The sequence below is a fragment of the Spinacia oleracea genome, chromosome 3, assembly GCF_020520425.1.
Source record: "Spinacia oleracea cultivar Varoflay chromosome 3, BTI_SOV_V1, whole genome shotgun sequence".
Taxonomy (NCBI): Eukaryota; Viridiplantae; Streptophyta; class Magnoliopsida; order Caryophyllales; family Amaranthaceae; genus Spinacia; species Spinacia oleracea.
The window spans coordinates 76,341,159-76,364,118 of NC_079489.1; the positions used below are offsets into that span (position 1 = coordinate 76,341,159).

Below are 22,960 nucleotides of genomic sequence, written 5' to 3' on the forward strand. Positions count from 1 at the left end.
CAATATAAGATTATATTTTTATAAAAATTTAATCCATTGTACGGAGTACGTAGTATGACTTTTATAAAAAATTAAAAGTAGTATATTTATTTGTTTTTCGTACTTGCATAATTTGAATACAAACAAATTAGAAAATCAATCAAGTATGAATAAGAATGTATTAAAAAAAATTACAATAGTACTCTATGACATTTTAACAACTAAATGCGATAAATATAACCGTCATTGATTGTACTATTTTATACGTAGTATATTTAGCAACTAAATCCGATAATTATCACCACTATTGATAGTAATATTGTACTACTTAAAAAAAATATGTAACTTCTTTAAACATGAGAAAAAGTATTTGTATAATCTAATCTATCTACAATTTTACTACGTAATTCCTAAATTTTTTAGATGCATCTATTTGATTTTTACATTGGTTGTTATATTCACACATAACTCTATTTTTTCTGTTTTTTTGTGATTATTAATATTTTATGATGAACATAGTCATGTACTCCGTAGAATTTTGTTGGATTTTTCTAAATACTTACATAACACTACTATTTTTTTAAATAAGATTTACTAAATGATAATTTAATATATTAATAGTTGAATTTATTTTTAACAACCGTGAAAATAAAGTTGTTTATCAAAAAAAAGATGGAAGAAGTCGTAAACAAGAAAAATGATGTGGGACTAACACGTAGTCCTCTCTACTTTAAAAAGCTCCGCCAAATATTTTAGGCTGACAAATGACTTATATTTTAGTCAATTTTTAACAAACATATGTATGGTAATTTGACGTGGAGCTAATAAATGCCGATCCGATTTGCCTTTTTTATAATATTGGTGAATGGTGACTAACATATAAAACATTTAATATAATTTGTATATATATTTACTTAAAATCTTCTATTTACTTATGGTAATAATTGATTTAACGAATTACTTATTTACTCATGTCCATAAATTTCTTAATTTAAATCTATATACTCCGTACTATACTAAAAGAGAGACAAATCGATGTAGAGATGTCAAATGTCACTCTATGATTTTCCTCTCTTATAACATAAATAATGACTAATTGTAAGTGCTATCAAGTTTTGTTTAGAATTGTGTCATATACTTAGTACGGATATGTTCGAGCGTTCCTTTAATATAGAAAATCTTATAATAATTTAACTTGGACTATCAATTATTATTATTATTATAATAATATCAATAGTTTAATAATTTGTGTCATATAATGAATACGGATATGCATAATAAAGTTAACTATTTATTTAATGTATTTAACAAGGATGTCTCAAACATTTTATAGGTCTCATTATCGTAATATTTTTATACGGAGCACGGATAATAATTTATTCGCTTATATTATTAAAGTCTTAAGTGCATGTTGATTGAAGTTTTGACTAATATATCGTAATCAACTATGTCCAAAGTCATAAGATTTAGATGATTAAGCTTCCTTATTATTAATATGTTTGCAATAACAAAATACTTTTTATGTATTAATGTAAATGATTACAATATCACTAAATTTCGTGCAAAATAAAATTTATATATGTAAATGGTGAATCACACTTGATGATGGGGCGAGTTTGGATTTTAGATTGGTCTGACGACAAAGGTAAACATAGATGATTGACTAATGTTGACTAACAAGATGAGATATTTAGTGGATGGGTATAAGGATAGCATGTAACCACCTTGGTGATGGGCGAGTATGAATTGATCGAATTTAAGAACACTCACCCAATCCTAATTATGTATGTCACTTTTAAATATTTTTTTTTTTCAATATTATAACTAATAAAATCTATTTGAAACTTCGTAATAAACTTAAGTCAATATATTTAAAATTTATTTGAAAGGAAAATTGGATATTTATCGAATATAGGGATGTCAGATTGTTAGTGGGGCGGATTTTTTGGGAGATCTCCTTGTGCATCCGCCCCAAGTGGGCGGCGATGGACGAAAGTTTATTGGGTAATGGGGTCAAAAAATGTATTTGTCGCAGGTGAAGGGGCGATGATGGATTTCAGATTGTACCTGTCTGAGCCGCTCATCTTTCATCTAACTTACATATTATAATGGTTTTGTTTATTTACTCAGTAACTCTAATCAGACAAACGAATTTTCGAAGGCTATATAATAGAGTTTTAAAATTCAAAACTCTCTTACCAAAAAAAGGTTGGTGTGGATACACCGGAATGGGGTGATGAAGAGGTGATGTATTTTATTTTGTACCTCTCGAGACGGGGGTTGGGAGAGGTGTGTATCTTTCTTTTCGTTGATGGATGTGATGAAGATGAGAATTATAGGTGAGTGCTGGTGTGCAGGTATTGCCCCGCCTCAAAGTCATCTGTAGCTCAATAAAGTACCTGGTCTAGATAGTTGTTAAGTGATCACCAGGTTGACAAGTGATTGTGCGAGTATTAAGTGAGTATTAATAACGAAGTGAAAGGAGGGTGAGATAATTTTATGCTTGACACAATTGGTGAATGGGAATGAAAATAATTTTATCTATGTACCTTTATTTGTTTTAATTATTTTAATAAGCAAGACACCGAATGAGCAATAACAAATTTATCCATTATTAATTATTTTTTATTTGAAGAATCTATAAACTCTATATTGATCATAATTATTGTCTAACTACTACAAAATAGGCTTATAGCAACGCCATTTTATGCAACAGTTTCATTGGCGTTGCTATACTATGTCTATTGCAACAGTTAAACAATTACTCCGTATTAACTTGAGAAAAGTTTGACACTGGAAAAGTGTTACTATAGAAAAATTATGGCAACAATTGTATATTGCAATTATTTTATTGCAACAGTTTTAATTTTTTTAATATTTCGATGAAATATTGTAAATGTTTTTGGCAAGTATATAGTAAAAAAATAAAAAATAAAAATGATAATATTCGCAAGTTATTGGAAATTTTCATATACGGCTTTTTTTTTGGTTTCCCTCCCTTCCCAACCCATCTGTTTCACGAGGAAGTATAAGTCACAAGTGACTTGTGTCCATATGGATACAAGTGGGATTAAAATAATGTAAAATGAAAAATAAAAAAAAGAAAAGTAAATATCTGATAACGGAGTCCGTTAGGGGAAAAGGGGGGAAAGAAAAAGGGGGAAAAGAAAAGGGTGGAAACAAATTGAAGAGAGAGAAACACCTTCTTCTTCCTCAATATTTCTGAAAAACATTCTGATTTTCTTATCTCCTCACCATTTCTGCAGAAAATCCATTATTCAAGGTAAGGTCTCATCCCTATTATCTTTTGGTTGTTTTTACAATTTTAGTTAGCTGTTAACAATTAGGAAAAACAAAAATTGGAATCATAATTGTTGAAATTGGGATGAGAATTGTGAACATTCGTAATTTATTGTTATTGATTATTGAAATTAGAATCATAATTTATGCTTACACATGACCATTTGCATATTTACGCTTATTAATTGTTGAAATTCGAATGATATTTTTAACGACTACGTAGCGTTAATTTCATTGTTTTGCAAATAAGTTGTTGAAAATGGTGGCAATTGGATTTTTTTTTTTGAAATTTATGGTTTAGATTTTTGTAGATTGGATATGTTACTTTTCATTTATTAGAGAAAAGAAATCAGGAAGAGAATCCACCATATCACAGATAGTTGTCAAACTCGGCTCTGTTCTACTTTGCTTATGTATTGGTACTGAAATTATATGTATCGATAAATCGATAATGTATAATCTTGTATAGGTATTGAATAAATGGGAAAAACATGGATTTGATTTTGCAAAATATTGTTATTGGTTGCTTTGCTTATGTATTGGTACTTAAATGTTATGTATCAATATTATATAATGTTGTATTTGGTATTGAATAAATACGAAAAACATGAACTTGATTTTGTAAAATATTGCTAATGGTTGTTCTGCTTATGGTTGGTGCTTAAATGTTATGTATCTATATAATGTTGTATTGGTATTGAATAAATGCGAAAATGATTTTGTAAAATGTTGCTAATGGTTGTTTTTCTTATGTGTTGGTACTGAAATGTTTTGTATTAGTACTATATAATGTTGTATTGGTATTAATATATGCGAAAAACATGGACTTGATTTTGTAAAATGTTTATAATGGTTGTTTTTCTTATGTGTTGGTACTGAAATGTTATGTATTAGTACTATATAATGTTGTATTGGTATTAACATATGCGAAAAACATGGACTTGATTTTGTAAAATGTTGCTAATGATTGCTTTTGTTATGTGTTGGTACTGAAATGTTATGTATCAGTACTATATAATGTTCTATTGGTATTGAATAATGAATATATGCGAAAAACATGAACTTGATTTTGTAAAATATTGCTAATGATGGTTTTACAACATTATGCAAGAGATAACGGGTAATTATCTTCTAAGGATGAGAAATACGGAAGAGAATGATGGTTCCTTCTACTCCCTGGATGTCCATGATGACACCTCCACAAGAAATTTCAGAGTGAGACATGTTGGTGTTTAGGACGTTTATATTATTATCACGGTGTATGGTTGGATTCATTGTTTTGTGAGGAACTTATGTTGTATTTTGCTTTTGTATTCTCCCATTTGGGGCATTTTATATTGTATTTCTATTAAGTATTATGACGTGCTCTCGCTTTTGGATTCTCCCTTTTATGGACTAATGAGTTCAAATAACTATAGGAGTAATCACATTGTGTTGTCAATTACCTCATGAATGTGACATTTACCCATAGAACTTCAAAAACCTCAGAATATGACACTTAACTCATTCAAGTTGGAATACTATATTGTATTGATACTTATTTTAAAGGAAATAATGCATTTACAGGTCAAAAAGGGACTCATTAACACTCAATTAGTACACTTGGCAATCATAAATGTACCAAACTGTGTTGTATTGGTAAATATTTTTAAGGGTTTGTCATAGTTTTAAATAAATGTTAGTAATATTAAATCCGTGACATTAGAAAAGGTTAATATTTTTATAAGAATATAATAATGAAAAACATTAATAATTAGAAGTCATAACCGTTCGATCTAGTTTTAAGGGCTTATCATAGTTTGAAATAAATATTGGTGATGTTAAATCTGTGATTTTAGAAAAGGTTAACATTTGTATAATAATAAAAATAATTAAAAAACGTTAATAATTAGAAGTCATAACTGTTCTTCTAGTTTTATTTGAAGTTACACGTCAACTATTAATATTTTTGTATCTCATATTCTCATGTGTACATTATACGATAATAACCATAGATTACGTTTAATTTACTTGTTACACTTAAAGAGTATAAAGTTTGATAACCATAGGTTGCATTTAAGTTACTTGTTAGTATCTGGTTCAATCCCATATGTGTTTTATAAAATGATTCACTTTATACTATATTGAACACTATATTGTATTATACTTATTTTATAGTGTTGAACCCTTTGGTACGAGAAATGTACCCTCCTTTGTTGTATTTGCATTCATTTTTATGAAATGACCACTTCATATACTTCGTATTAGATAAATATTACGATTAATCGCAATAATATGTCCTTTAATTATGTGATTTGACCCATTGGCCATTAAAGTTAGATTACAAAATTAAGTGATTTGACCTTTAATTATGTGATGTGACCCTTTTTGTATTAGTACAAGGTTTACATAATATAATACATTTACATTTCAAAAAGGGACCCATGCAATCTAGGTTGGTACCCTTTACTATTAGAAAGGTATCGACCTTTAATGTATTAGAACTTAGTTTTAAATTCAAAGACTTAGTTAATTGTAAAATAAATACTGATAATGCTGAATCTCGCATTAGAAAAGGGATAACAATCACTTATTTGAATTTCATTCTTCAATACTCGTTTTGTTGATAGCAATAGATATGATTGCGATTGGTAATATTAACATTGGTAATATTAAATGTGTGACATTATAAAAGGTTAATATTGGTATAAGAATATAATAATGAAAAACCTTAATAATTAAAATTCATAACATACGCCTAGCTACTTCAATAAGATGGTCTCGTATTGAACTACTAACATTTTTTATTCTTTTATTCAAAGACTTATCTTAGTAACAATCAAATAAATATTGATAACGTTGAATATCGCATTAGAAAAGGGTAATGTTGTATAAGAATATAATACTCCGTAATAAAAGAACGTTAATACTCAATATTAGTAACTCTTAACTGTTCCTTTTAGACAAGATTGTAGTTAACTAGTTACTCAAATCAGTAAGACAAACTATTGATACTTTTGACGCATTAGCTGCTTATATATGGAACATACTATTACAAATTAATTAGTTAATGGTTGGTTTTTCACATAATACATTCCTTAAATTTCATTTGTATTTTATGAATAATAATGTCTTTGATTCTTGAAATAGATAAAGCATTGATGTTTGTGAATTTTGGTTTAATAAATAGTATAATAACATTGTTATGTAGCAATAGGGTATGTATAATTTATTTGAATTTCCTTCTTTAGTCTTCATATGAATTTTATGAAATGATTCACTTCATATTATTTCTTATTAATCGCAATCACATGCCCTTTAATTATGTGATTTGACCTATTGACCATTGAAGTTAGAATATCCTTTTTATATTGGTACATGCTCTACATGATATAATACATTTACATGTCAAATAGGGACCCTTGCACTTAGTGTTGGTACCCTTTACTATTAGAAACGTATCATTGTTTTATGTATTGGAACTTAGTTATAAATTCAAAGGCCAATACCTTTTACGATGAGAAACGTATCATTGTTTTATGTGTTGGTATAATCCTTTATTTTAAGTAAATTAGTGCTAGTGTAACAGTACTATCTTGTTTATGTTGTGAGCTTGTGCAATGTAATGGTTCGTTTGACCAAGAGAAGTTATTGAAATAATATGTGGGTCGTTAAGAAACAGAATATTGTCTTAATTGGTCATAAATATATGTCATTACAATAATATTCAATAGACTTCCCTATTAAATTCCGATTACTAAACTATTACACTTTAAATACTAAACTTGTTCTCATTCAATAGTAAGTTCACATAGAGGGTTGAAGTTAATTTCCAAATAGGACTTCACCAAATACCACCAAAATTCCAATCGTGGATTACGGGATCATCATCGAGTCCCGCATTTGAGTACCAGTCTAATTCTTCATACTCTTCCATCTCTTCCATCACTTTCATGCCATGATCGTGCTCATCAATTGGCGGGGGTGGTGGTGGGGCGGTTACTGGGATGGCCCTGGCCTCCGGTAGATTCATTAACTGATGTTACAAAAAGTGTGCATTATGTTATAATATAGTATACGTACCAAAACAACAATGCATTTAGCCCAAGACATGCACCACTACAACAAGTACCATTATCACAAAAACAAGTACCATTCCATTTATAACAAGTACCATTATCACAACAACAAGTACCATTACCAAAAGGAGTGAAATTTGTGTCAATATATTTACTACAAGTATATTTACCACAAAAACAAATACCATTATCACAACAAGAAGTACCATTCGTTTTATAACAAGTACTATTGCCACAACAACAAGTACCATTACCAAAAGGAGTGAAATTTGTGTCAATAACATATTGGAATTTCGACATATTAGAAACTTGATAAACATTACCGCTCTATGAAATTTGACAACAATTTAGGACTTTGGTTGTTACCAAATCACCAACTCTTTTTGGAAGGTTGATGAAGCACATAAAGTTGCAAAAGCTAGCACATTGCATGTACAAGTGTAACCATAGGAAAAGTAGCTTGTTGTAGAGCTGACAGAATAGCCTTATTATTGATCTGTTTAACAAGCTTAACTAAGACCAAACTCATTCCAGTACTCTCTTAGACCAAAATCATTATGATACTAAAGTATTAACAATCAAAATCTCCAATTGTTGAAACTTAAAGAAACCCAATCCCAAAACCCCCCAAATTACTACACAAATTTATCTCTCCTCTGCCTACTTGTAACATTCTAGCTTTATCTTAATCACACAACCAAATTCAAAAATACCCCTAAATTCACAACAATTGTAGTTATTTTATCCCTAAATTCACAACAATTGAAAATCCTAACCCTAACCTTGAAAAGATCCATACCTAGAATTTTTGAGCTATAACAATGGTTACTGTAGTTGAATTAACAAAAAATTTAACAATTTTCAAAAATATAAAGTGGAATGAGATTAAAGTCATGAAATTATTTATAAAATAGGGATAAACTTACAATTATTAATGGAGATGAGTTGAGAGGAGAAGCAATGTGGGAGTTGAGAGGTCTGGTCGACAATGGCAAGGACTCGAGGAGAAGAGAGAAATTGCAGGGGCGAAGCTTCAAGAACAAGGAAGACCACTTGTCTTTTAATTTTCAGAAGATTTTTTTTTACATTTTGAAAACACTCCAACTGTAATCCCGTTACGGAGTCCAAATCAGCTTGTGGGGTTCAGTTATAAAAGCATATGAAATTACATTTTTAGCCACTTGTGGTTTAGACAGCCTCTCTGTTTCACCCCAAAAATCCCTTCTTCACTTTCATCTGCTTCGTTCTCCTTCATTTGCTTCTTTCTTGTCGATCCTATTCATCATTGTTTCTGAAGCAAAGGAGAATTGGAGATTGGGGGTTTTTGAATTGGAAATTGGGTCTATGAATTGGAGATAAGGAAAAGTTGACAAATTGCGTTTCTGAATTAGCGAGAAGAACAAGGTTAGTTGGTATATATCTCTTCAAATTTGGTCTTAAGTTCACAATTATGCTGTTTAATTAACTGGTTATGAATTGGAATTTTTTTGTGTGGTTTGGGGCCTAAATTAGGGTTTCTTAATTAGGGAATTCTATTGATTTTTTATTCGTGTGTGTATTTGTTAATTAAGGATGAAGCATAGTATGATTCTGTTAATTAGGGATGAAGCATTGTACACTTTATTTACAACTTTTTTTTTTAAAATTCCACAATATGAAACAGTTTTGTGATCGGTCGATGGATTGTTTTGGATGATTTTGATTATGAATTTTGGTACTTCCCGTGGTAATATATATGTGCTGCTATTTTTTTTGGGTTGTTCGGGTGTTGCTGGTTTCGTTCTATTCAGGTATTGGGTGTGGAATCTGTGTAATCAATTATCATTGGTAGATATGGTGTAATGGGGAGCTGAGGTAGGGTAATTGGCCTGTGCGTTTAATGTAGTTGGTTAGGGTTCTGCTGCAGGTTTGTGTAGCTGCTTCTGCAGACTGTGCTGATCCTCGTATCACTGCCTTCAAATACAAACAACAAGAAAAAAAACTAATTAAGAAGAAAGATCAGGAACCTGTTGAGACTATTGTTAAATGGAAAACCTGAAAAAGACATAAGTGAAAAAGTAGCAACCCGAAACTGTAAAATCTGATGTCACATGTCTGAGAGATTCAATTTCACACAATCATAATTAATCTAATAAGATGATTTTTTTAGATTCTGCAAGAATTTCCATAACATCATTACATAATCCTCCCCTCTCCTCAGCAAACGGAATTCAGGACACAAATATCAGGTGATCAAAGCAAATCCAAAACTCCTTCTGGGAATACAGTAGTTGGCTCATGAAACAAAAGTGTTCTGTTCTAGTAACACTACTATCAATAAAGCTTTGGAATTTAATAACTTTACCATAGGAAATATTACTAAGGAGAAACAATAGTGATAAAACAAGGCTTAAGTAAATTGGACACCAAGGAGTTAAAATCCTTGGAAAATGACAAGTACAAGCAGGGAAAATACGAAGATGCATTGGTGTTATATGATTAGGGGGCAAGTCTATAGTGGCTTATTTTTCAATTCCCTCATCTAACTTGGTCTAACTGGTGGACTGCATCTTGTGTCCGTGTCAAAATTTGATTGTTATTCTGTTTAAAATTTTCTGTTGGTAACTGTTTTTATTTGCTTTGTGCATGTCATTCTAAGTTTGTACCTGTTTCTACTGCTTCGGAGATCCGATCTTGTGGAATAATGAGTTGATCTTTTAGCTGATGTTGTTAAGATGTTCCTGGTCTTCTCAGTTTTGTTTGCTGCTCTAGTTCTGTTTGTTCAGTAATGTTCTATCTGGGTATAACCTGAAATGTTGACTTGTGTGTTCTAATCCAAAGTTGACCATGCTGGCTATCAACTGCTACTTTTGATCTGTTTTTTTCTAAGTTGTTTGGCTTTGTAGTGTTGATCAGGTCTGTGATCAGGTATAATCAATGTATGAGGTTAGTAATTCATGAACATAACGCGGTGATAACATCTTTTCCATATTATCCTACAAAGTACAACACTCTAATTTGGAAAAATCATTTTAATAAAAATACATGATGAGCCTTGCTCCCACGCTTAGTAGAAGGCCAGCAGCTTGCTGCTCCCTGCTTCTTGAGCAAGTTAGCTGTTATTTATTCTTTAGAACCAACCCTGTTAAACTATTCTTTCTGGCCAGCTTAACATGCAGTGAGATACATATAGTTAGGATTAAGCCCAATTTACCAGGTTAACTATCAAAGAACATCATATTATTACAAAACACTTCATATTTTTACCAACATCAATGTAAATGAAAAGAACATTTAAAAACTTCAAAAAATTAGAACCGAAGCAGGGCTCTAAAAACAGAGATTTCTCAAATGGTACCATAGTGTTATAATTTATAGCATACTTGAAAACCTTTTACTATTAAACCATGTAATAAAATCTAAGGTTACGAAGGTCTGAACAAGAAGATTTTTAGATTATCGAAGTCCAAATCCAATCAAAGCAACAAAGGTGATAATAATCATTGAAATGGAGCAAGTAATCACCTCGATCTATTTCTCAAACACTGGCCTCCTATAGAAGTTGTGTTGGTTGAATTTCTTGTTCTGTTTCACTGAGAAATGGGTCTGCATCCCCTTATTCACGCCATCAAACTAGCAACAATTCTTTCATAGCTTGAGAGAATTAAAAGTAGACAAATGGAAGCAATTAAAGCCTGGACATAGTTCGACTAAGCAAGATTGGTGTTCTGGACCCGTGGTTAGTAATGTTTTATTATAAATCTTTAACTTTTTCCATGGATCAAGACTACATAGAAATATTGCAAGCATTTAGATAAGCTGTAAAATTAAAGAACACGTGTTAGAGTTGCATTGACAATAAGTCCATAACTACATGTTGCAAATATGTTTAAATTTTTTACCTATTTAACTAATTCATACCCAAATTTAAAACGGTGTTTTATTTATAGAAAAAGGATTTTAAATACACCTGTGTGTTATAAAAAAAGGATTTTCTTCTTATAGAAAAAGAAATTTCATTTTAAATACTACTCATCAGCCTAAAATACACTTCTTATATGAGTTTGATATTAAATTTAACGCTAGTGTTACTAATATTATATATTTCAGGTTTTAGTTTCCTCTCAATTTTTATTTAAAGTGTTATTAAATGAAAGTGCTTCCTAAACTTAAATAATGATAAAACTAAATAATAGATGTCATGATAAACTTTCTTGTAGAGTTATAGTGTGATAAGTTGTTCCGAGTTATTTGTCACTGGTGCTTGGTGTTTCACGAGTTTTGTTCAATATATTAATTACTGGGTATTCTGCATTAAGAATTACTCAAACCTCATGCCATCTATTTTCCTAATGTGTGAATAATATACAACAGAATGTAGCCTTTCAAGTACTGAGTTGTGATCCTTCTTCTCTTATAAGAATATATAACTTCTTTTGTGTGTTGCTGATGTTGTGTAATGCGAGTAATTTTTTTTTTTTTTGGGCTAAATCTGGTATGCATCAGTTTCGTTTGTGTTACTACTGTTTGCTTTTGGGTTGTTTGCCTAAGTGAATGGTTATAAATGCTAATAGTGGCTGCAAAGTTAGTTTGAGGAAGCATGTCTATATTTTTTACGAGTCTCATTTTTGTATATAGGTAGCTGTGTCCAATATTGACCTAGCTAACTGGTTTTTGTGGTTGGTTTTGCTATTGTTTATATAGCTTTTAGGCTACCTTTATTCTTTTAAGCTTTCAACTTGGTTTTGTTATTGTTTGCATGGCTTTTAGGCTAGCTTGTTACTCTATGTCTTGTTCTAAAAGGTTTATTTTATTTTTGTAATATGGATGCCTGATTATGTTGATTCCATATGAGATGTCCATTTTCCCAATATGTACTTACATAGTTATAATTTCTATATGTTATTTTGAAGGCTTTATCATTTAGTAGACCAGTCTTGGCAGGAGTATGATTAATGGCTTGTGCCTTTTTCCGCAACTTCACATGTTTTTCTACTCCTTTTAAGATTTATGTGCCTATTTGTGAACAATATCTCATGAGCATGCATGGTTGTGTCATTGAGTTATGATTGTATAGCTGTCGTACCTTTGTGGTTTGTTTCACAATCTCTTATAGGTAACATTAAGTTTGTAGCTTCTCCTACAACGGTTTTGAAGCTAAAGTAGTGCATGTCAGAAAACCTCCAAAGAATATCTCATCATGAGACAAATTTAGGATTTATTTGTATAAATTAGATAATTCTTATTCCAAACAAATCAGATTTGGAGATATATATTTGTTTAAGTTTCTATATTCTCGATTTGTTTATTATTTCAAAATTTCTTGTGTTGGATTGAAATTATTTTTCGTATGGATTTGGAACAGGGTTTAATTAGTTTCATTTTTGTGGATAGTTCATTTTTAAATGAAACTCTGCTGAATTTTCCACTTTCTCTGCCAGTTTTGTTTCATACTTTTGTAATAGATAAGGGCCTACGATGGGAGTCTTGATGAATTCACATGAATTATTGGGTATTGAAAAAAAAGTTGTCCTTTACCCATTATTCTCAAGGTTTATATTTTGTCATTCAGAGCTTCTTTTTCCTCAAGTATTTGGATTTTATTAATTGATAATAAGCTTTTTATAAATCTATTACACTTGATTTGTTTTTTCTGCAGGATGGTGCTTCTATTCAAGAATTTCACGCTACTTTAAATATGTGAAGATTTATAGGGTTTTTGGCACATAAATATTAGATGGATTGTAAAAAGTAGAGCTATCAGACCATTATTACAGTTTATTTTTATTTTTATGGAAGTAGTTTTAGAACTCATTTTTTATTTAATTATTATTCAGATAATTGTAAAAGATATTATTTGTATGAGTTTAAGCTATTTGAAATGTATACATTTTTGTTATGAAACTCTTATTATACATCATTCATATTTATTATATGTATATGGATAACTAAATCCATTAGAGAACGTAGCTTTAGACTAATTGAAAGTGTTGTCACTTTGCTCAATTGAAAGCGTTTTCATAAAGTCCATTGAAAGCGTTGCCATAATCAAAGTAAAAGTGTTGCCATATTCAAACCAAAAGCGTTGCCATAAACTCAATAGAAAGTGTTACTATAGTTACAACTGGATGTGTTACCATAAGTGTAAGAAAGCGTTGTTTTAGTTTTAAACTTCAACCAACAACAAGCTATTAAGTGTTGCCTTAAATGTATAAATGTTGGCTTAAGTTGTTGAATAATTGTTGCCATAGGTTAAAAGTGTTGCCGATAGAAAGCGTTGCCATAGTTATTTATGACAACAGTTTATCATAATTGTTGCCTAAATTCGGAAAACTGTTGCCATAGACTTATAGCAACGCCCCCTATTGGTAACGGTTTTTAAACCGTTTCTATAGGGCTATTACAACGATTAATTAATATATGCTAACGGTTTATTGCCGTTGCTATAAGCTTATTTTGTAGTATTTCATAATAATTTTATTTAGATTATAAATCGTGAATCGCACGGGTACTATACTAGTTACTATATACTAAAAGACACACCAGGAATGACACATGTCATCTCCGGGTGAATCCTTAGTATTTTCCTTTTTAAAATACCCATTTAAATTATTTATAATCTAGTTATTTTTAAACCAATATTTGCAAATACAAAATAATAATATAAAATACAAAATAGGAATAAATTGCACAATAATAAAAAATAGCAATAAAAAATATGTATAAATTCAAAAGATTACAAAAAAAAAGAACGTGGAATTAAAAAACATGTACATTCATGTGCGTGAATTCCCTGCAAAATAGGGACAACATGGAAAAAAGCATATAGTTATGCTCATCAAAAGATTAAATAACCTAAACGAATAAAAATAATAATCTTTGAAATTTAATGACATAAACGAATATGTAATCAAAACATGAACATGAATATGCTAATCAAAAGATAGAATTACTTAAACGAATAAATTATATAATGTACAAAACAGAAATTAGAAATCTAATCCCTAACAAATAGGTAACAAATAAAAAAAAATACACGAAAATCATTCCCAAATAAGAATTAAAAAATAAAATGAAAAATAGATAACAAATAAAAACATAATATATGCTGACAAATTTCAGAATATACAATCCAGTAATCAGCAGTATATAGTACATACACCCTATATATATATATATAGGACCAGGTTCCGGTGAGAACCTCCCTTAAGATGAGAACCTCTCTATGATGAGAACCTCTAGCAACCGTTAGATTGAGATAAAATAAGCGGCCGAGATTCAATCTTAATCCAACTCCCAAAAACAAGCTGACTTCTTTCTCAATTTCGCGCCCTCTCTCTCTCTCTCTCTTCAAACTCTACGCGACTACGCTCTTCATTTTTCTTCAAATTTCCGAAAAAATTTGTTGCAAATTTAGGTATAATCTGTCAACTACTAGCTACAATTACACTTGATTTCTTCTGAAAATCTAAATTTCTAAAGTTTTACATTGATTTCCAGCTTCAATTTAGGGTTCGTCATCGTTTTGGGGCTAAATCAAAGACTAATGGTTTAATTTGGGGAACCTACTTCAAATTTTTCTACGACACTGTAAAATCAAGATCAAAATCAGGTACTCATCTATTTTCGAACAAGTTAAATTAGGTTTTCTAATCTTATTCGTTTGTTGATGCCGAAGAGTACTTGTTTGATTTGGTAAAATTACTTTAAAATTCGTCTGCGATACTCAACAATTCACTAAAATCGAGCTCAAAATAAATCAGGTATTATTAGAATATGCTTAAAATCGAAATTTCTTTGTTATAATTCCGAATTTTGTGATTTTTATTCAATTTTGTCGAGTGTTTTTTGCGCTGAATTTTGGTATGAGTTTGCGAAATACTGCGTTAAGTTAAATTGGACGGTTCTTTAAAGATATATTTGTATCAATTTGGAATTATTTAACTGTTTTAGTTGTGTATGAATTATTAGGTGTTTTAGTTGTGTATGAATTATTAGAGCTCAAATACATGCTTATTTCAATGCTATGGAGTATTTAACAATGTTTGTGAAGTGTGAACTAATCGTGTCTGGTTATATTGAATAATTAAAACAATTTTTTCAGTTGATTTCATATCTCTAAAACCGCTCATCAAAAGTAAACTACATCTCTGTAAAAGTAAGCTAAACCTCTCTAAAGGTAAACCTAAATCTCTAGAAAATCATATGACTTAATGGATTTGTTGTTGCTTATGTAGCCTGATGTTGATGATGCTGTTGTTGGTTACAAAATGAAAACCAGCTGTCCTGATTGCCTTCTTAGTTGAGGGTGATGCTATTGTTGGTTACAAAATGAAAGTAACCAAATTGACTAAAAGTAAACTTAATCTCTCTAATAGTAAACTCAATCCCTCTAAAAGTAAACAAAAAAAAAATCTCTCATGAAGTATTCTTTTCTCTTATTTTAAAAAGTAGATCGAAACTTGGTAAGAGTAAATCAATTATGCTCAGAAGTAAACTCGTGAGGTTGGTTTCCTGGTTTTGAATTCTTATGAAGACTATTATAGAAATGGATGATTAATGGATGGTGTTCTGTTTTGTTCTGTGCTGCTGCTGCTGTGCTGCTATTCGGCCTTTGTTTCTGCCTGTCTTTTTGTGTATGTTCTAAGCCTGGGATGCGGAGCTAAAAAAACGTGCAATGTTTAGAGATGTTGATAAAATCTCTCAAAGATAGAGGTAAGTGCTTGTGGCTTGGAGTTGGTTTTTTTCTGGCTTGAGTTTGGAGTGTACGTTTTGTGAGCTTGTTTTGTGACTGCTTAGCAGCAGACCAACATCAGTGTGACTGCAGTTTATTAATGGCTCATTCCCAAGAACATCACCTTACATAGAGGAATGCCAGTTTCCGGAAGCTCTTGATCCCATGGTAGTGGCAGGCAGCATAGTGATATGCAACTTCTCAGCTGGATTTTACAACCAGACTTCCTCTCTCACTTCCATCATCAACACTGCAAATATCTTGGGATTCACGGGTTTCATCCTAGCTGCGAATCCTGCTTATGGTAATTTCATTGCAGAACCAAGGCCTTTCCATGTGCTTACTCAATATCTAAGTACGCACTTTTCTGAAGTTGGAAATAGTTGATAACGAAGATGGTGTGTTGACCCAACAGATAAAGTAACCAGATTGTGCATAAGTAGACTAAATCTCCTCAAAAGTAAACAACATATCTCTAAAAGTAAACTAAATAATAACGAAACTTCAAATATAATTTTCTCTTAAATATTTTGTGAAAACCTATTAGCTCAAATGGTAGAGCAATGTGAAATCGCACATGGATGTAGGTTCAGATCCTACATAGTTCATAATATTTAAATCTAGAATGGTGGATAACCATTTTAATTTCTACATAAAGTTTTAACAGTTCATCATGAAGAACTTTGTTTTTCCATTCTGTCTCTCAACACAAAGCAAGAACTTGTCCATTGCTATTGGTTTATCAAGATGTCATTCATTAACCGGCATTGTTCATAAAATCATGTGTCATCACAGATAATTGGAAAGAAGGAATTTCTTCCATACCAGGCCTTATGATTGACATTTCCTTTTGTTTCAGTCTCCTATATTTCAAAAGTGTACTGAGTATTACTTTTGTTACAAAGTTTTCTTATTCTTTCCTTTGACATTGTTGGTGGAGGACTTTGTTCAAATACAATTGATTGAAGCTCCCATTGCCTTTGTGCTGTGCGTAGCTTACAAGTTACAACCTCAAGTTCATATGGTGTAGGTCGTTTAGGAATTTGAACCGAGATGCTGATGAAGAAAATGCAATTTCCCATGATGCATGTGCTTGCAGTTGGCGGTTTACTTTTAAATTAGTTCCACTTACTTTTTTTTTGTTATTTATCTACTTTTAAAAATGTGATGCAACTAGAGATTTTTTGTTTATGTGAATTACTTTAAATCAGTTCATTTACTTTTAAATTAGTTCAATTTACTTTTTGTTCAATTGATACAGGCTGCTGCAGGTTTGGGATTGGTGTGTCTCAGATGAGCACCTAGTTCTTGGTATACATCAGTAGTATGAAGTGAGGGAGGAGGACCCGGCTACCAGCTCACCTTCGAAGAAGGCCTACTAGAAGCAGCTGAGGGAGGTATTCAACATGAACAGGAAAAGGATTCTTGCGTTCAAGAACAAGCCACCTACTCCTGTTGAGTTCATGCCCCAGGAGTATGCTTCTGTCCACCAATCTAAGCCCGTTAAGCCTCGCAGACACATCCCTCGGGTAATTTCTTATGCCTATTTCTATATCAAATCCACAAAATCGTTTATGTTTATCGTTGTTCGTTTAATTGGTTGTTTTGGTTAACGTAGGATAAGAAACCCTAAGCAGAAATTGTTCTGCCACTTGCAAACTTCTGTTTGTTCTGATATTTTGTTAGTAGATGTACTTAAACCTTAGCTCAAATGGTAGAGCACTATGCATATGCATAGGGGATGTAGGTTCGATTCCTACATAGGTTGTTTCTTAGAGTAAACTTTTAAAAAAAAGAGATTAAAAGTAAATACAAGAAACTAAAAAGTAAATTGAAATACCTCAAAAGTAAATCAAAATATATCTAAAGTACACATATAATTATTACTTTTGTTCAATTTTTTTTTGACGGTTACTTTTGTTCAATATAGGAGTAAATAAACTACTCGTAGAAGTAGTTATAACTGATTCAAAAGTAACATAATTATCAAATAGGAGAGTTCACATCATATGCGGAGTACTAAATATTGCCTATGTAGGATTCGAACATACGTCATTGTGCAATGCACAAAGCTCTACCAATTGAGCTAATAGGCTACAATAAGGAAAATATGTGGTGATTAATAAGGTGGTGTGTTGACACAAACAGATAATGTAACTGAATTGAGCGTAAGTAAACTAAATATCTCCAAAAGTAGACTAAATCCCTCTAAACGTAAACAAAATAATAATGAAACTATTATAATTTTTTTCTTAAATATTTTCTTAAAAACTAATAGCTCAAATTGACCATGAACTGCTCAGAAGCAGACAACAGCAAGCAGAAAAAACAAATATGTACCGACCTGCTACAAAAGTCAACCTTGAAAAGTTGACTTCAGCTTCGAACATCCTGCATCAGGTCTGCAACAACTAGCTACTGCCAACAGACCTGCGCAACCAGCAGACCTGAACGTGGGTGCCTAGCTGGTCAGAACAAACGCTGCCTCTACTAGAACTAAAACCGCGTTTGCAAACAAGACTGCTACAACATAGAGAAGAACCTAAAAAAATTCAGGAGTAAATAATAGGGACTAGGGAGTATTAACTTAAAAGTAAATTAAACATACTCAAAAGTAAATTAAAAATACTCAAAAGTAAATGAGAAAATCTCAAAAATACTCATAAGTAACAGACCTGCAGCAACCAGCCGACTGAACAACAAGCCGACTGAAACGCGGCTGCCTAGCTGATCATATTAAAGGCTTCATAAAGTCTTCAAACATGACAGCTACAGCTACAAGAAGAACACTAAACTAGAATTATAGGTATCGTCCATTTTTCTGATGTTAGGTGGTTGCTAAACTCGCAATCCATCAATGAGGATTAGAAGGAATATGCTGATATGCCAAGAATATGCAAGGATGACATCTGCGTATGACTTGTCAGAATCAGATATGATCAAATTTCCTAACCCTTAGAAGATGGGAATTAGAAGTGGTCAAACAATATTAGTCATCTAACCCTTCTTTGTTTGTTCAATGAAAACGTGCAAGCTTTTATTTGCATAATTTTATCCAACTAATGCTCAATTTACCACGTAAATATCTTTCTTTAACAGTTTTTTATGCTAGCTATTAAAATTTGATATTCAGAATAGTCATGATACCTGAATGGGGATATGTCCGCAATGACTGCAAATGATTGTAGAAAATAAAAACTGCTTAATCTCAGGAAGTCTCTTATCTTCAAAGTTGGATTGATCTAAGGATCATTAAGTTAGATCAAGCTAGACCTGAGAATTTCGAGCTGGGAGTCTGCAATCACACAAAATTGTCCATAAATCACACATAATTGTTTTATCTTATTCGGTTTCCAAGCATCAAAACAACTTAACCAAACATGCTCTTAAATTAAATAACCATGGCACAATCACGAGGTTGACAGTCTTTGACGCACAAGCACGAATATCCGTTGTAGCTTAGATAGAACACAAATCCATTACTTACCTTGATAATGACTCTGGAATCATCAGGCCATATAAATAACAACATTTGTACTTGTTAACCAACATTCACCAAATCTCTAATTCTGGAAACCACCTGCTACCAGTACACTCCCTCCTTGACTTCATGCATCAACAAGAGCCCTAAAGCAACCTAGAACCAAGCAACAAAAGGAGTAAAGAATTCAGTGATGCAGTAGCAGATAACATTCAGCAGCAGCAACAAACAGTCAAGCATCAACAATAGAACTTGCAACCCATCAATTCCTCACAACACACCAAAATTGCACAACAAAAACACAACCTAGGCATTACATTTAAGGCTAAAGTGCAATCAGTTGTCGAACCTATTACTAGAAAAACTTCATCCCATACTAATCCCATTAATTTTACAAGATTCCACGAAGCACTCACTTTCTAAACTATCACCTTCAAGCTACAAAATTCGAGTAATTTCTTATCAATATTCAACGAATTGAAATCAACTAAATTTGAGTACATGAAATTAATTGTAGAAAATCAAAAGCAAAACCTAATTCTTTCAATTAGTAATTAAAATCGCTAAAACTAAAACAATATAGCAATATAAAAGCCTTAATTGTAGCAATTGAAGCCGCAAAAACGAACAACAAATTCGCAATTTGAAAATACCTAATTTGAACATGTAAAACATAAAAGAATCAATCGAAACCTTAATTAAAAAGTCATCAATAATTCGAGCCCTAATTAAAAATACAAAAAATGAAAACAAATCGAAAAAAATAAAAAGTACCTGCGTTCGTGAATTGAGAGAGACGATCGCAAAGAATATGAAGGAATTGCAGGACGATAATCGAAAATGTTGGAGAAGATGGAGATGTGAATCGAAGCTCTCAGAGGATTTGCTGAAGGAGACAGAAAACGGGGGGAAGAGAGAAAAAAATCTGAAAATTGAGAACGAAGGGGAGGTCATTCAAAGGCGGTGAAATTACTCTATTGCCCTTATTTTTTGATTTGGTCGGACAAGATATGGGCCGTTAATTTGATTGATCTAAGGGCTAAGATTAGTTCTCAGTTCTCATCTTAAGGGGTGGTTCTCACCAGATCCCGATTCTACATACACATATATATATATATATATATATATATATATATATATATATATATATATATATATATATATACTCCCTGCTCATCCAACAATAATATCAAACATATATTAACCTTTACGTTATTTGTGAGAGAAAAAAATGGCAGGAAGTCATAGTCTCATTCACAATATTAATCCCTCCATAGAAAACGTAATGATACAAACAAGGGTTATCCAACTATGGAAGTTCCTGCCTTCAATTATCCGAGTGAAACGTATACTATTGAAATGGTTTTACTAGGTGTAGAGGTAATTCCATCATTCATATTGTTCTATATTCAATGTTTATATCCGTGAAATAGTATGTTGCTAACTATTTTATTTTTTATTTTTTACTTTTATTGTATACTAGGGAGGCAAGATTCAAGCTTCTATAAAAAAGGTTTTTATTGCGAAATTTAAGGATGCTTTAACCCAAGGAGAGGCATACGAAATCTCAAATTTTAGTGTTGGAAAGAATGTTGGAGACTATAAACTCATGATGCATCCATACAAAATTAACTTTAGAATGTTTACTCAAGTTGTAGAAGTGGTTGGATCGATCATTCCTATACACAGTTTTGATTTTAAGTCTTATGAAGCACTAAAAGATCTAGAAAACAGTGTGTTAATTGGTATAAAAATCAACTACATTATTAAGTATTATATTTATTTTAGATATATTATTTACTGTTATTATCGGTTTTTTGAAAAAAAAAATTGTATTGGATATCTTTCTGGAATATTATCAATTGACCAATTTATTAGAGATGGAAACCCACAAAAAATGCTCAATATTCAACTAGAGGATTTAAGTGTATTTTTTTTTCTTTTTTAAGGAAAATAATTATAATTGTTGTACTGACTTTGTTGTGTTGTCAATTTAAGGAAAAATTTATTGAGTTGCACTTTGTGGAATCAATATGCTAATCAATTGACAGAATACTTATCTGGTCATCCAAATTGTCAAGTTTTTATTGCCATCCAGTATGCAAAAATCAAGGCTTTTCATGGTATATATTATTTGAAGCATCTATACAAAATTAACTTTAGAATGTTTAATCAAGTTGTAGAAGTGGTTGGATCGATCATTCCTATACACGGTTTTGATTTTAAGTCTTATGAAGCACTAAAAGATCTAGACAACAGTGTGTTAATTTTTATAAAATTCAACTACGTTTTTAAGTATTATATTTATTTTAGATATAATATTTACTGTTATTATCGATTTTTTGTAAAAACAGATTGTATTGGATATCATTCTGGGATATTATCAATTGATCAATTTATTAGAGATAGTAACCCACAAAAAACGCTCAATATTCAACTAGAGGATTTGCAGTAAGTGTATTTTTTTCTTTTTCAAGGAAAATAATTATAATTGTTGTACTGACTTTGTTGTGTTGTCAATTTTAGGAAAAATTATTGAGTTGCACTTTGTGGAATCAATATGCTAATCAATTGACATAATACTTATCTGGTTATCCAAATTGTCAAGTTTTTATTGTCATCCAGTATGCAAAAATCAAGGCTTTTCATGGTATATATTATTTGAGTTGTATAAACGCCCCGATTGTCATTTTATGTATTGTTTTGGTTTTGCTTTCTTATATGGTAGTTTATATTCTTCAACCCTCAATTGTTTTTGTCATTTTATTTTGCTTTTTTTTTCCCGGTTGAAACACATTCATCGGAACTTACAGATTGGTATTTTACCTTGATTTATTAAACTTGGTATTTTCATCTTTATTATGTAAGAATAATGTATGCATGCTCAAACTTAATTTCCAGATTGTATTTCAATCTAAAGTGACAAATACCATGCAGATTTAAATTTAATTGTAATTTATCATAATATAATATTTAGTACTAAAATTTTCTCGACCTTGTATCAACAATTTGTCCTCAAAATTGATTTTAAATTCTACAACAGCCCATCTAATCGCAACACTTGACTATTTTACACGCAAAAGTCATACTACAAACAAATCGAAGACTAAAAAAATCTAAAATCTCATTGAGATCATCGAAACAAACTAAATCAGAAATATTCATATAATTTCAAAACAACATGCAAACGTTAAATAAATGATCCTACTCGAACTCTACAACAAAAATACTCATACACAATCCAGAAACACAACCTTCAACAATTTCCAAACACTAAACATAATTAACCAAATAAGCACAACCAAATCATTCAAACAGACTATAGACCCAACACATACTCCCTCCGTCGCAGAATAGTTGTTACACTCTCCTAGGCACACAGTTTAATGCGATAAGTAGTAGTGTGGTTATCAATTGTTATTTTATTGA

At 31.1% G+C, this 22,960-nt stretch overlaps 2 long non-coding RNA genes across 2 annotated transcripts; one reads left to right on the plus strand and one right to left on the minus strand.

Annotated features, from left to right (window-relative positions):
- The first annotated feature begins 15,933 nt into the window (after window positions 1-15,933).
- LOC130469122 (uncharacterized) lies at window positions 15,934-21,443 on the plus strand. The gene is made up of 4 exons (XR_008929495.1): window positions 15,934-16,031; window positions 16,119-16,354; window positions 17,312-17,579; window positions 21,015-21,443. It is a non-coding gene; the product is annotated as an uncharacterized lncRNA (long non-coding RNA).
- On the minus strand, window positions 17,680-20,600 carry LOC130469123 (uncharacterized). Its single transcript, XR_008929496.1, has 3 exons — window positions 20,306-20,600; window positions 19,538-19,687; window positions 17,680-19,345 (listed from the first exon to the last, which is right to left on the minus strand). It is a non-coding gene; the product is annotated as an uncharacterized lncRNA (long non-coding RNA).
- Window positions 21,444-22,960: the final 1,517 nt, after the last annotated feature.